General features: G+C 42.0%; 1 protein-coding gene across 2 annotated transcripts in view; it reads left to right on the forward strand.

The window, feature by feature from the left end:
* Positions 1 to 18,239, forward strand: part of TMEM233 (transmembrane protein 233) — a 47,359-nt gene that overhangs the window by 2,433 nt on the left and 26,687 nt on the right. The gene's annotated exons all lie outside the window — the stretch shown is intronic.

Raw genomic sequence — 18,239 nt, forward strand, 5'->3', positions numbered from 1 at the left:
TCCCTCATTAGAATATAAGCTCTATGAGGTCAGGAATATTTGTCGGTTCCTGTATCTTCAGCATCTGGAAGAAAATCTGGCACATGGTAGATGCTTAATAAGTATTATGACATGAATGCATGCATGAATGAATGGTGTGGATGAATCATTAATCTTTTTTTCCCATCCTGGAGGCCCGGCAGCCGTCGCATCCGGTTCCTTCAGACCAACCAGCCAATTTCCTCCCTTCCTTCCTATCCCCATATATCCGGTCTTGACTCTTTTTGCCGAGAGTCTGGAAACGATGCTGCAGCCAAATTCTCCAGGCAGCAGCAGACTGTCTGGCTGGCACTGGTGCCCACATTCTATCCTGGTTTATTAATGAAGCAGCCAATTCACCCCTTTCCCAGTGCCACTTAGAAAACTGCGTGCAAAGCCTTTTTCCCTCATTGGTCTGAAATGAGCTGGCACTCCAGCTGGTAGTGACAGGTCAGATATTAATGATGCTGCTTGGTATGCCCTGGGAGAAGAGGTTTGCACATGCTTTGAATTGAAACTTCCTTTTCTAATCCCCTCTTCCCCATTCCCTCCCCCAAGCCTTTTTCAGTTTTATAAGAGACTATTCTGTTGCCAGAACAGACCCTGGAGACAGTTTACTATGGACAAGTTTGTTTGTTTGTTTGTTTGTTTCTTTCTTTCTTTCTTTCTTTCTTTATTTGAGACAGAGTCTCGCTCTGTCACCCAGGCTGGAGTGAGTGCAGTGGCACAATCTTGGCTCACTGCAACCTCCACCTCCTGGGTTCAAGCGATCCTCCCACCCCAGCCACCCCAACTAACTGGGATTACAGACGCAGGCCACCACGCCCGACTAATTTTTGTATTTTTAGTAGAGACGGGGTTTCACCATGTTGCCCAGGCTGATCTCAAACTCCTGACCTCAAGTGAGCCGCCCACCTCGGCCTCCCAAAGTGCTGGGATTATGTGGGTGAGCCACTGCGCCCGGCCAGGTTTTGTACCTTTTTAAACCCTTGGTTTCTTCATCTATAAAATGGGAATGTGAACACTGTTTTAAGATGAGCAAAACTGTTGTAAGGATGAAACAAAACAAAGCATTCTAGCTGTTAGCACTATGCTAGGTACATGCAATAATTGTCAGATGTATAGATTTGGAACTTGGAGATATCATGTTACATATGAAAACAAACAGAAATTCTAAACGGTGTGCCCTACACCCTTCCTGTTGCACTTTCTCTAAGGTACTGGAAGTGTTTTCCCATTGATATAGTGCAGCTCTGGGCTTGATCAGTTTCATCACAAGGACTCCAAAGGACAAAGGACAAAGAGGAAGAGGAAAGATGTGCAGTAGGAAGGTGGGAGACCAATTCTGCCAGGCGTTTGCTTCCCCTAGGGTCTCTTGTGATGTTCGGTCCTTTTTCAACTCTCACTTTTTTCAACTCTCACTTCTCTGTAATTTATGATTTGTGGTGCTCTCAATGATTTGGGGTGTTACTGGCATTTGGTGGAAAGAGCCAAAGTACTAATGTCTGCCATGCTAGGGGCTCTCCCCCAGTGAAGAATGGACATGTTCGCAATACCAAGATCATCCCAGTGAAGAAGCACTGTAGGATGACGCAAACTGATATAAACATGGATGTGTGGAACATATTGGCAAGGTTCAAAATAATTAGTTTCCAGAATGGTAAAAAAGAGCCAACAATCTGAAAACAATCAGTACTTAAATATTTATTAAACCAAGCCTGAGAAGCTTTCTATAAAATCACCAAATTAGAGTAGGTGCTGGCAAAGAAAACTACTTTGGAAAAATACACATTCAAGAAGAGTGTTCTTCAAGTTGTGGATTTCTGTGTTCTTTCTACCACCCCATGTAGCTCCAGGGGAGTCCTGGGGTCCTGGGGGTTAGGAGGTGGCACACCGCAGATGAACTCTAGTCCAACATGTCTTATTGTATTGAGTGTGGACAGGTCAAGCATTGTCAGGGGCAGAGAAGTGTTGCTTCCTCTATGTATTGAAAGTCTATTTGTTGAAAGCATACTTAACGTCAATGTGAGAGACGCATATCTCAAGAATTTCTCCCTAGACTGGGTTCCTGGTAGCTCATATTGCATCTTTGCGTGAATTTGAATATGGCACATTTTCTCCATGCAGACACAACCCTCCACCAGGGCACATAGCTTGGTGAGGAGCACAAGCTGGCTTTCAGGCCTCATTCACCATGATCCCACCCATCCCTGGCTATCTGTTTATTCCCTGTAAAAGAACCCCATAATTTCCTAATGTGGCCCTCGACCCTGGAGAAAGAATATTTATTTGTTATTCAGCACGTACTTATTGAGCATCTATTAGGTGCCAGGCTCTATTCCAGCTATTCCTTTGTCTCTATCAAGTGGCAAATAAGATCAGAAAGGTCTCTGCCCTCCTGGATCTCAAAGAAGTGGGGCTCTAGGCAAGCTGCAAGAATGTTGGCAAATTTAGGGTTAATTCACTGTCTATTGGTTTTGTCGCTGGAATTTGCTACCTTACTCAGAAGACAAGTTTGTGCCAGCCCTCAATTCTTGATGACATCATGATGAATCATTTGCAAAACTGAACCAATTGCTCTCTCTAATCATGGATACAAAATAACCAATGACTTTTGACCGGGTGGCTTATAAGCTTTTCATTAGCACTTCTCTCTCACACCTACCAATAAGTGTGTGGGGATTTGCCCATTCTTCACTGGGGAACAATTCATAGCATGGCAGGACAGTAGTACTTTGAGTCTTTCCACCAAATGCCAGTAGCACCCCCAAATCATCGAGACCACCACAGATGCTCCCACATTTCTAAATGCCTTCAAGGGGAATGGTGCAACCCCTAGTCGAGATTCCCAAGCACACCATTGCCTGACATGTCTTACACACATCCCTGTCTAGAGACCAACCATTAAGGTTCCAATCCTTTTCTTTGATGTGCTTATGATTTTATGCAAGTGCCTCGATCTTTCTGAAGCTTGGTTTTTCCACCTTGTAAAATGGGGGTTGTGATAGTATTTACCCAAATGCAATTGTGGAGATTAGATAATAAAAGTCAAAAGTTTTCAGGTCACTGCTTAGAACACAGCTAGAATTCAATAAGTATTGATTTGATGATGGTGATGATGATGGAAGATATGTCTATTCTAGAGATACAAGCCATTACCTTTTCCAGTTTTTCTGTTTTTATTGCGACTAGAAAATTTGATAAGAATAAAAACAATGACAAATAGTAGACATGTCACTGGAATAAAAATTTGTTGCAGCATAAGGTAAATATTAATGCCAAACTGAAACACATACAAATAAGCAAAGAGGACTTTTGATTAATCATGAAATATTGAACATACCTGTTTTGCTCCCACCCCTTCTAAGACCACTTAAAATGATAGTAAGTGCTATTTGGTAGCACGATAGGGTGACTACAGTCAATAATAATTATGCATTTCTAAATAACTTAAAGGGTGTAATTACATTGTCTGTAACATAAAGGATAAATGCTTGAGGGGATGGATACCCCATTCTCCATGATGTGCTTATTTCACATTGCATGCCTGTATCAAAACATCTCATGTACCCCATAAACGTATATACCTATATGTGCCCAGAATTTTAAAAAAAATGGTAGTAAATGAATTTAAAATGATATAAACACTCAAGGACAAATTAGGAAAACAGAAGAAGAAATGAATGTGGTGACAAAATCTTAGATGATGGAAAATAGCTGGTTGGACATCAACTAATTTTGCGTAGTAGGTGACACTGAAATCTAAATCCTGTACAAATAGTAGCCAACAAGAAGAAAGTCATTTTTCTCTGCAAAGCTCTAGGAAAGCTCAGAAATTGGAGGTACTAGCTGAAGACACTGCCTTTGATGTTAGGAATAAAGGGTAGGGAAAATCTTTGAAAGTCTGTTTATGAAGTCGTGGAACTGCCAGAGATCGCCTACCACCCCACACAGCCAGGCCCCCACTTCCTCACCATCTCAGAAGATTAGAGATTTTCTCTGTGGTAAGATTAAACAGAATGACTGTAGACACCAGGCACAGCTGAGATAAGAGTTTAGGTGCCAAGCTGAAAACGAGATTCATGGAAAGCTGCAATGTTGAACAAGGAAGCTCCTTCCCCAACTTGGTTTCCTGGACAGAAATTGGAGAATTTCTCTCCAAGGATGTGACCAGTCCAAAAGAAAAAATCTTTAGGAGTCCTCCAGAGAGAGGATGCCATCCACCCACCCATTAACAAGCTCATATGGATTAATAATGGCTTCAGAATTCTTATCAGGAATGCTGAAGGCTAAACAATAGTGAAAAGATGACTTCAAAAATCCTAAAAGAAAATTATTCACAACTTCAGTTCTAGACCCATCTAAATAATCATTCAAGGGAGAGAGAAGAATAAAGACTTTTCCAGGCATTTAAGGTCTCAAATAAATTGTCTGGCGTACATCTTTTCTCAGAAAGTCATGGGCGAATGTGCCTCCCAAAAAGAAGGGAGTAAGTCAAGAAAAAAGACGTGGGATCCAGAAAAGGGACTGGACACAGATAAGAGACAGAGAAATGCTCCTGAAAACAAGGCAACCCGTCTCTCACACCCACAGAAGATGCAGTTGATAATGGATGATTGGTCTGAAGGCTTTGTCACAACCCATGATCTGGTTGTGGGCCGGCACCGTAAGCCACAGCCATGCCCCAAGTCTGACCGTACCTGCTGTGGATGATAAGGTCAGTGGTCAGTAAATACTCACGGGATGAAAAACAAACCAAACCACGTGTTTTTTCCATCTGACCCAAGCTCCACCAAAGCTTGAAATACAGTTTTGGCTGTTCGCCCGTCAAAACTGCTTCAGGTGAACTTCAGCTAGGTGTAGGGGGAAGATCGTGTGTGTCTGTGAACTTGGAAATAACAGGTCTTGGTGCAGGCAACTGATCCAGAGGGCTTGACACTGCCCGCTAGTTGGAGCACCGAATGCTGATTCATTGGCTGTCTCCCTGTCACTTCTCCCAATGTTCTCTGGCTCTTTCCACAGCTGAGATTGTCACATGAGAAATGGGGTATTAAAATTACAGACCCCTGTGACTTATTTCTTGTGAATTTCTTGCTTGAAGCTCTGAAGAGCATTCAGATGGTTCCAGATGACGAAGACCCTGTCCAAAGTGTGTCATCATGGGAAGGTTGCGTTCCAGATACCCATAGATTTTGCAAATATGCACATTTCCCCAGCAGCCCTGCCTCATCAGTTACTTTCGTAAGTTTTGCCTCTTGGTGGCCACTGACATTTGGTATTTGAGAATCTAGAATTTAAACTGTTTTTAGAGTCCTTTCAGATCATGGGTGGTACAGACTATGTCTATTTCAAGATGTGAATCTGTGTGCTCCTAATTTTTAAAAATACAATTTAAGAGCCATTTAAATTTACTGATGAAATGCTGTAAAGGCTGGGTTTGTTATAACATAATATGTGGGGATAGAGATATAACAAGATTGGCCACTAATGCATGACAGTGGAAGCTGGGTTATGGGAACATGGGGATTTATTATATTACCCCGTCAAATTGTGTATACATTTAAAACTTTCCATAATAAAAAGTAAAAAGAGGGCCAGGCATGGTAGTTTACGCCTGTAATCCTAGCACTTTAGGAGGCTGAGGGGGGTGGACCACCTGAGCTCAGAAGCTTGAGACAAGCCTGGGCAACATGATAAAATCCCGTCTCTACAAAAAAAAAAAAGAAAAGAAAAGAAAAGAAAAATAGCTGGGCACAGTAGTGAGTGCCTGTAGTCCAAGCTACCCAAAAGGCAGAGGCAGGAAAATCACTTGAGCCCAGGAGGTGGAGATCGCAGGGAGCCGAGATCATGCCACTGCACTCCAGCCTGGGCAACAGAATGAGACCCTGTCTCAAAACAAACAAACAAAAAAAGTAAAAAGAAAGAAATTCAGATAGAACTTCTGAATTCTCCTCCTAAGTCATTATCTGACTCCTAATGACTCCTAAGTCATTATCTGCCCAGATAAGCGGCAGATAAGAGAACAAGACAGCAGCTATTAAATGAGTTGGCCAAAAAGGCTATGGTTGAGGTAGAGCTTGTCATTAATTAGTAAGAAAACTATTTCTGGTTTATGTGTGAATGTCAATGATGACTTTGAAGAATACCTTCAAATAATCATCAAGGGGAGCCCAGGTAGAATTCACATCCTAGAACTTTAATCACCTAAGGATCTTGTTAAAATGCAGACTCCACTCCTCTTTCAAGGCTCAGCTAGAAAATCACCTCCTCCATGAAGCCTTTTTTGATTGCCTCCTCTCTTTCACTCAAGGTTGTGCCCTCTATACTCTGAACAGATTTCCTCTCGGGTCATCTTTACTTCCTTGCACTGATTTGTGTATGTGAGCCCCTTAAGATTACACTGTTAGCCCCAGCACCTAGCACAATGTCAAGCATGAAGTCCACATGTAACAAACATTTGATGAATGAATAAATGAATTAATGAATTAATGACTATACAGGTCAAAGTCTGCTCCTACCTTTATCTCTGAGGGTTTGCTTCCCTTCCCCAACTGTGTTCTGCATTCCTGCCAAAACCTTCTTTGGAAAATATCCAGGAGACTCAGGCAAATGCCAAGGGTCACTGAGAGGTTGGCCAAGGCTTGGTTCCCAAGGATAATTTTCCTGGCTGCTCCAGAGCTCACCAATATGTTCACATTGCAGACCAGTGGGTCCACGTTTGGAAATTTGTCTTTATTCTCAGTTTGTTAGTTCAGGGCAGGACACTCTTCAGCTCAAAGCCCCTCATCCAGAAATGTGAGCCTGAACATACCTGAGAATGTCCAGGTCTGCACGTTCAAGAATTAAGCCAGACTTTCCAAAATGCTGCTTCTCAGAAAACTGGTTGTGTCTGGTGATAACAAATTTTACCAAAAAAGGTACAGGTGCAGGAGAGGATTAAATTGAGAAACCAAATGCTGAGTTGAGCAAAAGTTAAGTCTTTTCTTTCCTTTGGAGCTTTTTGGAGCCTTTGGCAAACCACCATGCATTGTGGCTCTTTAATGGAATAGTATAGTATAGGGCATTTACTAAGCATTTTCCCGGATTCTTGGATCACAAGGCTAATATGCCACAGCACACATTTTGGGAAATACTGTTCTTAATAATACCTTGGTTCTCATTTTAATGAGTACAGCTGCTGTTTATATGGGAAGATTGCATGGTATCCATCCTTAACATTCTTGCGTTGTAGACCCACCTCTCCCCCTTTCTTCCAACTTGGGTGTTTTTGGGTTTGGTTTGTTTTTGTTGTTTTTCTGTTTTGTTTTTGTTTTTGAGGCAGGATCTTACTCTGTCACCCAGACTGGAGTGCAATGGTGCAATCATGGCTCACTGCAGCCTCAATATCCTGACTCAAGCGATCCTCACACTTCAGTCTCCAAAGTGCTGGAATGACAGACATGAGCCACTAAGCCTGGCTAATTTTTAAATTTTTTTTTGTAGAAACAGAATCTCCCTGTGTTGCCCAAGCTGGTCTCAAACTCCTGGCCTCAAGTGATCTTCCTGCCTCAGCCTCCAAAGTGCTGAGATTACAGGCATGAGCCGCTATGCTTGGCTAAGTTGGCTGTTTTTAATGAGTCTCCCTAGCCAAATTTTTGCTAATTTCCTTCCTCCCTCACTCTCTTTTTTTTTTTTGCTGCAGGTGAAATTCAGGAGCTTGACTTTGTTTCCTTTACCCTTTGTATCATATCTTCTATTCCCCAAACTAAAGGAGACTTTCTCTATTTTACTCCTCTTTGATAACTTCATTTGTTCTTTGCTGTGGGTAATTTTTATAGTAGTTTAGTATTTCTATTATTATCATTATTATTATTATTGTACCATTTATACATTTGTCTTTACTTTTTAAAGCATTTCATATTGACACGATTTCACTTGTTCCTTGCAAAAATCCCAGCAAGGTACATAAGAAAGCTGTTCTCCTTATTTATCCTTAAGAAAACTGAGGCTCAGAAATGTGGTAAGCCTCTCCAACAAAATCAAACATGACAGTCCTTACACCCATGAAGCATTATAATCAGACAGCTATGCCTTTCCTTTTTTTTTTTTTTTTTTAAGACAGGGTCTCACTCTGTTGCACAGGCTGGAGTGCAGTGGTACAACCACAGGTCACTGCAGCCTTGACCTCCCTAGGCTCAGTTGATCCTCCCAGTTCAACCTCCCAGGCAGCTGGGACTATAGGCACACACCACCATGCCCAGCTAAACTTTTTTGTATTTATTGTATAGATGGTTCACCATGTTGCCCAGATTGGTCTTGAACTCCTGTGCTCAAGGGATCTACCCCCATCAGCCTCCTGAAGTGCTGGGATTAGAGGCGTGAGCCACCACGTCTGGCCCTGCCTTACTCTTTGATAGAAAACAGCTTTGATTGTTCTAGAAGCTTTCTCTTTGAACAGATTTACCCCCATCAATATAAGAAGTATCATACAATACTCTCAATCAAGCCTGTCAGAATTCCTCCATAGCTTTTGGCTCTAATGATAGACAGCCAAAAAGGACAATTCTTACTTATCCTGAAAATATTTATGGAGAGAAAAAGCCCAAAAGCCCAAGAAGAAGAGAGACAAGCATGAATGAATCAATGGTGCTGAAAAGAAAATGCACCTTGTAGTCTGGAAGCCCAGTCTCAGAATTCCCAGCACCACTTTCAGGTGTAGAAACAGGAGCAAGCAAAACCCAAACTAGAAATCCCAAAGTCATCCAAAAACTCAGATGTTATTTCTAAAAATATTTGCTAAGTGGCCACATACATCAAGCTATTTTGATGGGAGCCTGCTATCTAGGAGTTTGGAATTTAAAACAATATTGGTCTATATAAAAAGAGTTTCTTGCACCTGGAAAAAAAAAATCAGACTATGTTCAGAAATTTATGTAAGTCTACAGATGGAAGGGAGTATAAGGAGGGGTCACTGGGAAAGAAAGAAACAGAGACAGAGACAGAGAAAGGGAGAAAACTCACTTCTGCCTAGATTTCAGAGGATGTATGGAAATGCCTGGATGTCCAGGCAGAAGTTTGCTGCAGGAGTGGAGCCCTCAAAAAGAATTTCTGCTAGGGCAGTGTGGAAGGGAAATGTGGGAGCAGAGCCCCACACAGAGTCCCCATTGGGGCACTGCCTAGTGGAGCTATGAGAAGAGGGCCACTGTCCTCCAGACGCCAGAATGGTAGATCCTCTGATAGCTTGCACCATGCACCTGGTGCAACCCACAACACTCAACACCAGCCATGGAAGCAGCCAGGGCGGGGACTATACCCTGCAAAGCCACAGAGGCAGAGCTGCCCAAGGCCATGGGAGCCCACCTCTTGCATCAGTATGACCTGGATGTGAGACATGGAGTCAAAGGAGATTATTTTGAAACTTTAAGGTTTAATGACTGCCCTATTGGATTTTGGACTTTCATCCTTTGTTTTGGTCAATTTCTCCCATTTAGAATGGGTGTATTTACCCAATGCCTGTACTCCCATTGTATCTAGGAAGTGACTTACTTGCTTTTGATTTTACAGGCTCATAGGCAGAAGGGACTTGCCTTGTCTTTGATGAAACTTTGGATCTGGACTTTGGGGTTAATGCTGGATGAGTTAAGACTTCAGGTGACTGTTGGAAGTGCATGATTTTTGTGTCTTGAAATGTGAGGACATAAAATTTGGGAGGGGCCGTGGGTGGAATGTTGTGGTTTAGCTGTGTCCTCACCCAAATCTCATCTTGAATTGCAGTTTCCATAAGCCCCACCTGTCATGGGAGGGACCTGGTGGGAGGTGATTGAATCATAGGGGTGGTTTCCCCCATGCTGTTTTCATCATATTGAGTGAGTTCTCACAACATACGATGGTTTTATGAGGGGCTCTTCCCCAGTTCACTTGGCACTCATTCTCTCTCCTGCTGTCCTGTGAAGAGGTGCTTTCCACCATGATTGTAAGTTTCCTGAGGCTTCCCCAGCCATGTGGAGCTGTGAGTCAATTAAATCTCTTTTATTATAAAGTACCCACCCTCAGATATTTATTTATAACAGCATGAGAATGGACTAATACAGCCATTAGCAGTCACTACTCATCCCCACAACCCCTGGCAATCTCTAATCTACTGTCTATCTCTACGGATTTACCTATTCTGGATATTTCTTATAAATGGAATCATATAATATGTGATCTTTCATATATGTCCTCTTTCACTTAGCATCACGTTTTCAGGGTTCATCCATGTTGTAGCATTAATCAGTACTTCATTCTTTTTAAGGCTGAATAATATTCTATTGTATGGATATTCCATATTGTGTTTTTCTGTTCATTCATTGATGGACATTGGGTTGATTCCATTCTTTGGCTCTTAAAAATATGCTGCTAGGAATATTCATGAACAACTTTTTTGTATGAACTTATGTTTTCAATTTTCTTAAGTATAGAGCTAGGAGTAGAATTGTTGGGTAGTATGATAATGATATGTTTAACTTGTTGAGGAACTGCTAGACCATTTCCAAAGCACCCACACAATTTTGCAATCCCACCATCCCTGTACAAGGGTTCCAGTTTCTCTGTATCCTTAATAACACATGTTATTATCTTTTTTATTGTGGCTATCCCAGTAGGTGCAAAGTAGTATCTTTTTGAGGTTTTTATTTGCATATCTCTAGTGACTAATGATATTGAGCATTTCCTGTGCTTACTGACAATTTGTATTCTTCAAAGAAATGTCCATTTAGAGACTTTGCCTCTCTTTAAGTGGGTTGTTCGTCTTTTTATTGTTGAGTTTAAGAGATATATGTGTGTATATATATACACACATACACACACACATATATATATACTAGCTACAAAGACTTCATAAATATGTGAATTGCAAATATTTTCTCTCCTTTTTGTAGATTTTCTGGCCCTTGCTTCTTTCACTGTTTTGTGAACCTTAGAGGCCTATTTATGTATCCCAGAGTTTTTCACAAAACTGCTTTCCATTTTTGCTTGTAGTTTCTCCTTTAGCCCCCAACATGTACACTGGGTGGGGGTACAGATTCAAAGGCAAACATCATGTTGGGCCAGGCTCTGAACTCAACTCCTAAGTCTGAATCCCAGCTCCGCTCTTATCCTAATTTCTCTGAGACTAGGTTTTCCCACCTATACAGTGGGAATATTAATGTCAACCTCTCTGCACAGTTTTCAAAACTAAGTGAGATAATGCGAGGCCCCTTTACTGCCATCATCTCATTTAAGCCTCACAACCAACCTGTTCATAGATATTCTTTTCTCTTTTCTTTCTTTCTTTTTTTTTTTTTTTTTTTTTTTTTGAGACAGAGTCTCGCTCTGTCACCACGGCTGGAGTGCGGTGGTGTGGTCTTGGCTCACTGCAACCTCTGCCTCCCGGGTTCAAGTGATTCTCCTGCATCAGCCTCCTGAGTAGCTGCAACTACAGGCACGTGCCACCATGCCTGGCTACTTTTTTGTATTTTTAGTAGAGATGGGGTTTCACCGTGTTAGCCAGGATGGTCTCAATCTCCTGACCCTGTGATTCCCCCATCTTGGACTCCCAAAGTGCTGAGATTATAGGTGTCAACCACTGTGCCCAGCCCTGTGCATAAATATTCTTATTCCCATTTTACAAATGAGGAGGCCGGGTGCGGTGGCTCACACCTGTAATCCCAGCACTTTGGGAGGCCAAGGCAGGTGGATTGCTTGAGCTCAGGAGTTCCAGACCAGCCTCAGCAACATGGCAAAACCCCGTCTTCAAAAAATACAAAATATTGGCCAGATACAGTGGCTCACGCCTGTAATCCCAGCACTTTGGGAGGCCGAGGCAGGTGGATCACGAGGTCAGGAGATGGAGACCATCCTGGCTAACACGGTGAAACCCTGTCTCTACTAAAAATACAGTAACAAAATTAGCCGAGTGTGGTGGCGAGCGCCTGTAATCCCAGCTACTCAGGAGGCTGAGGCAGGAGAATGGCGTGAACCCAGGAGACGGAACTTGCAGTGAGCCGAGATCGCGCCACTGCACTCCAGCCTGGGCGACAGAGCGAGACTCCATCTCCAAAAACGAAACAAAAAAAAATTAGCCAGGCCTAGTAGTGTGTACCTGTAGTCCCAGGTGCTTGGGAGACTGAGGTGGGAGGATCACTAGAGCACAGGACGTCAAGGCTGCAGTGAGCCGTCATCGCACCACTGCATTCCAGGTGATGTAATGAGACCCTGTCTCAAAAAAAAAAAAAAAAAGAGGAAAACTAAGGGTTTTTTTGTTTTTGTTTTTGTTTTTGTTTTATTATTATTATACTTTAAGTTCTAGGGTACATGCACACAACGTGCAGGTTTGTTATATAGGTATACCTGTGCCATGTTGGTTTGCTGCACCCATCAACTCATCATTTACTTTAGGTATTTCTCCTAATGCTATGCCTCCCCCAGGCTCCAGCGCCCAACAGGCCCCAGTGTGTGATGTTCCCCACTCTGTGTCCAAGTGTTCTCATTGTTCAATTTCCACCTATGAGTGAGAACATGTGGTGTTTGGTTTTCTGACCCTGTGATAGTTTGCTGAGAATGATGATTTCCAGCTTCATCCATGTCCCTGCAAAGGATATGAACTCATCCTTTTGTATGGTTGCATAGCATTCCGTGGTGTTTATGTGCCACATTTTCTTAATCCAGTCTATCATTGATAGACATTTGAATTGGTTTCAAGTCTTTGCTATTGTGAATAGTGCCACAATAAACATACATGTGCATGTGTCTTTATAGTAGCATGATTTATAATCCTTTGGGTATATACCCAGTAATGGGATTGCTGGATCAAATGGTATTTCTAGTTCTAGATCCTTGAGGAATCGCCACACTGTCTTCCACAATGGCTGAACTAATTTACACTCCCACCAACAGTGTAAAAGCATTCCTTTTTCTCCATATTCTCTCCAGCATCTGTTGTTTTCTGACTTTTTAATAATTGCCATTCTAACTGGTGTAAGATGGTATCTCACTGGGGTTTTAATTTGCATTTCTCTGATGACCAGTGATGATGAGTATTTTTTCATGTGTCTGTTTGCTGCATAAATGTCTTCTTTTGAGAAGTGTCTGTTCATCTCCTTTGCCCACTTTTTGATGGGATTGTTTGTTTATTTCTTGTAAATTTGTTTAAGTTCTTTGTAGATTCTAGATATTAGCCCTTTGTCAGATGGAGAGATTGCAAAAATTTTCTCCCATTATGTAGGTTGCCTGTTCATTCTGATGGTAGTTTCTTTTGCCATGCAGAAGCTCTTTAGTTTAATTCGATCCCATTTGTCTATTTTGGCTTTTGTTGCCATTGCTTTTTGTGTTTTAGTCATGAAGTCCTTGCCCATGCCTATGTGATGAATGGTATTGTCTAGGTTTTCTTTTAGGGTTTTTATGGCTTTGGGTCTAACATTTAAGTCTTTAATCCATCTTGAATTAATTTTTGTATAAGGTGTGAGGCAGGGATCCAGTTTCAGCTTTCTACATATGGCTAGCCAGAGGAAAACTAAGTTTTATATTCTTCCCTATAAGGCTTGATTTTCCTTTGGGTTCAGCTGCTGTTATTATATTAAAGAACCATATATCTAGTTTATAACATTGTCTGTAATAAAATGGGGCATGGTGCAATTTACATACACATACACTAATATTGGCAGCTGTGGATGGGAGGGGGTAGTTTCCACGTAAAAGAAAATCATCAGTAAATCTGTAGTATCAAATGAAGACCAAACAGTCTACCAGTTGCTCCCTACCATAAGGTTCTGTCTTATTTCCTTCATAGCACTTCTCCCTGTCTGGAAGTTTTTAATGATAGGTTTGAGTGCTAATGGTATGGCTCCTTCAGCTCTTCAAAGGCAGGGACCTTGTCTGCCTGACCATACATGGCTGGCGTTCCCAGTTCTTACAACAGTACCAGTATGTAGTAGTGGCTTAATAAGTGTCTAATGAATGAATAAATACATAGGAAAAATGTCATTCAATGTTTTAGTTGCCAAGAAATGTCACATTAGACCTACTCTTTGCCTTCTGATGGCTGAAAATAGACAATAGTTCCCATTTATTAACTGTTAGTTATGTGCCAAGCACTATGCTAAGAGCTTTTGGTGTATTCATCCACTCAAGCTGCCAGGAAATTCCATTAATTAAGTACTTTTTTAAAAAATCACCATCCCCATTTACAGAAACAGAGAATACAGTACAGACAATTAGTTGACTTGCTCATGATTCTGCAGGTAGGTAGCAAAACTGGGATGGAACCCAGACAGACTGGCTCAGAGCCCACACCTTCAACCTCCATGATGTAATGTCTTTCAGTATTAGAGAAAAAAAAAAAAAAAACCTTAACCCCCAAGATGTTGGTTATGGTTCCTGAATTTCAATCTAATGGAAAATTCTCCACTTTATAAAACAATTGGTGGATACCACTATAGCTCTTGCCTTTGGGAAACTCAAGATCCAAATTAAGTCCAGTCTACAGGACTCTTGCATAAAATCAACTGAAAGATAAAAAATTAATCTAGTCTCTCAGATCTGTAGATCATCTGATTTTTTAGTAGTGTGGAGGACAAAAAAAAAGATTCAGATAACAAAATTAATCCTTTTAGGATCATAGAAATGGATCTTCAACTGTTTGGTCAACCAAGAATTCTTTTTACATACCAGTAATCATCAACTGTCCAAATGGCTAGATATTTGGGCAAATTCCTAAGAAGCCTGTTTAAATAATTTTAAAAAGCAGGGCTACAGGTTGGAAAATGAAAACCTGGCTGTATGAATTTTTTCTTTTTTATCAGGAATATATATTAAAGGAATGCTAGGTGTCAGACCCTCCATTAGGCACTGGAGCAATGAATACAATGAGATATGGTCTGCATCTTCACGGAGCTCACAGTCAGGTGGCAGAACAAACACTCAAAAGTCAACAGGCCACTGAATCAAATGACTGTGACTTGCGTCAAGAGTCACGAGGGAAATAAACCAGGAGCTGAGTCATAACCTACTGACTATGGTCACAGTACCTACTTAAGATGTGGGGACCTGGCTGAATACAGTGGCTCATGCCTGTAATCCCAGCACTTTAGGAGGCTGAGGCAAGATGATCACTTGAGCACAAGAGTCTGAGACCAGCCTGGGCAACATAGCAAGACCCTGTCTCTACCAGAAAATGAAAAAAATCAGTCGGGCGTGGTGGCGTGCACCTGTGGTCCCAGCTACTCTGGAGGCTGAGGCTGGAGAACTGCTTGAGCCCAAGAGTTTGAGGCTGCAGTGAGTTATGATTGCACCACTGGGCAACAGAGTAAAACCTTGTCTCAAAAAATAAAAAATGAAGAGATGAGGAGGCCTGAGAAGGCTGTCCTGAAGGTGCCAACATGTCAGCCAAGACCAGAATAAGGAGATGCTGGCCACATGAGGCAGAGAGAGAAGAGGGCCACGAGTAGAGAGGAGATGACCTGGACACAGACAGGGGGCAGGAAACGGGGAGACAGTGAGCAAGAGAAAAGGCTCCAAATGAGATGAGAGAGGCTGCAGGGGCCACCCATGCAGAGTTGGGAAGGGCAGAATGAAGAATGTGAGCTTCTCCCAGGGAAATAGGGGACAACGGAAGGCTTTAGAGCTGAGGAAGCACAATGTTCCAATCCCATGTACCCACCAGTAATCCCAGCACTTTGGGAGGCTGAGGCTGGCGAATCACCTGTGGTCAGGAGTTCAAGACAAGCCTGGCCAACATGTGAAAGCCCTTCTCTACAAAAAAAAAAAAAAAAAATCAGCTGGGCATGATGGCGTGCATCTGTAATCCCAGCTACTTGGCAGGCTGAGGTAGGAAAATTGCTTGAATGTGGGAGGCGGAGGCTGCAGTGAGCCAAGATTGCACCACTGCACTCCAGCCTGGGTGAGAGAGTGAGACTCCATCTCAAAGAGAGAAAGAGAGAGAGAGGCAAGAACAAAAAGAAAATGAATTTTTGACAGTGAAATTAGTAGCACAGCTTAGATATACCTGCCCTATTTTCTCTATCAGTAACCAAATTTTTATTAAATTTAAAATTCAAGTCATCTACCCAGTGCTATGCATCAAACAGTGCATCAAATCTTGCTCTTAAGTTCCTTTGGGCATAATAAAATAGTTATCCTAAGGGCTTTGTGGATGGATGCACTAACTTTTGCTTATGTTTGTAGTCTCCTTAGAAAGTTGCCTTTGAACACAGAAACACTGTTTGACTGTTGATGTCCCTCTTTCTGAGTCTCAGTTTTCTCATCTGTAAAATGGGGGATGAGATTACTTTTATCTCCATGGGGGTTATTGTAAGGAACCAATTATATGAAGCACATATAGTGGTTAGTCCAGGACCTGGCACAGAATAAATATTCAATAAATATTAACTATTATTTTAATATGATGATTCATTATTATGACTAATATAGCTCCTGGTTTCCCCTTTGGCCTTATCTCATCTCTCTCTCCTCTCTCCTCTCTTTTCTTTCCTTTGTTGTCCCCTCTCCTCTCTCTTTCACTCCTACAGCTCAGCCACACTGCATTTTTGGGGGAACCTTCAATAAAAAATTTGTTTCCCCCCTCCAGACCTTTGCACTTGCCATACTCCCTGCCAGGCATCCTCTCCCCACTGCTCTCTGCAGGCCTGGCTTCTTCACAAGCCTTCAGGTCTCAGTCTACCTGCTTTCTGCTAAAACAATCTCCCTCCTCCACCCTACCTTCTTTGCCTTAATAATATTATGTATTCACCTTATTTATTTGCATGTTTATTTATTTTTTATCTCTACCAGAAAGTAAGCCCCATGAGGGCAGGGAGCAGTGCCAGGCACACAGGTGATACTCAAGAAGTAGGTTTTAAATGAATGAACTAATGAATGGCCGTCCATCTAGGACAGTGGTTCTCAATTCTGGCTGCCCCTCAGAATAACCTGAAAAGCTTTCAAAAAAAAAAATCCAACGCTGGGGTCCCACCCCAGATAGCCTGATTCAGTTGGTTTGGGAACGAACTTGGGTGTAGGAATTTTTTAAGCCTCCCACACCGAGTAATTCTAAGGTGCAGCTAGAATTGGGAACCACGAATATAGGGAGATATAAAAATATAACTTTGGAGAGTTTCATCTCCGGTCTACACTGGCAGCAATCCCATAGGTACTGCTGTCTCATCCAGGGTATCATGTGAGATGTAGCAAGAGTTCTGATCTAAAGACCAGAAGGAAAGGACAAAGTACTTTCCACATTTTCCTGGCTTAGGGCATTGGAGTAGCTTTGCAGTTTGGTGTGAAGTGTCATGAATTCCTAGAACATTAGACCTATCGGTATTCAGTGCCAGTTATCAAAATTTATGGGGTTACTTTGAACTCTTTTTCTTTGAGGTGTGGATGCCAGGAGTTGCCTGTGCTTTCTGACAGGTGCCTGGGAGTCTCCACTGCACAGCTTCATGACTGTCTTGCTGTCCCCCACAGCAACCTTTTTGAGGTTCAGCATAGAAACGGTCACCCTCACTTCTGACTCCTGCCCAACTTTCCTCCCGTGGGTATTTAGGTATCATGTGTCCATTCAGGGAAGGCATGTATAAATAAGTTTCAAATAACCAGCTGCAGTGACCATGAGATCATTAGCATTTACTACAGAAGACAGAAACTTGCTCACTCTTCTGTCAAAGTGTGGCCTTCACTGGTTCAAGGCATCTGGTCAAGACCTGAACACTGTTATTCCATTTTGCCAATATGAGCCTAGGCCCCTAGCAAACAGAAGAGTCACTGCAGGAGACTCCTGCATGCCTTATAAAGTATGTGATGAGAACCCATGTGTTCTATATTCTAAGAGTGAAGTGTCATGAATTCTTAGAATGTTAGACTATGCTCTTGTTCTATACTCTAAGATCCATTTGTATCACAGAGGAAAATTAAAACCAGAAAGAAACTAAAGTCCCTTCTTTTTAAAATACTTTGCAGGAAGAAGAGAGACAGCAACTGGCTGCTTAGCACACTCAAATAATGGTGGTTGGTTTATGAAATGATGAGCTCTATAGCTTAGAAAAGAACTCGGTAATGTCCAAACACCACAAATATAAGTGAACAGACAATGGACCTGGAGGAAAGGTGTGACTTGCAAGGCGTCACCAGGGGAGTTTCTCTGTGGTGATGGACCATTTCTGTTTCCTGATTGTAGTCATGGTTATTAAAATCTACATGGGTGATATTGTTTGGCTGTGTCCCCAACCCAA

This window comes from Papio anubis, chromosome 9 (genome assembly GCF_008728515.1).
Source record: "Papio anubis isolate 15944 chromosome 9, Panubis1.0, whole genome shotgun sequence".
Taxonomy (NCBI): domain Eukaryota; kingdom Metazoa; phylum Chordata; class Mammalia; order Primates; family Cercopithecidae; genus Papio; species Papio anubis.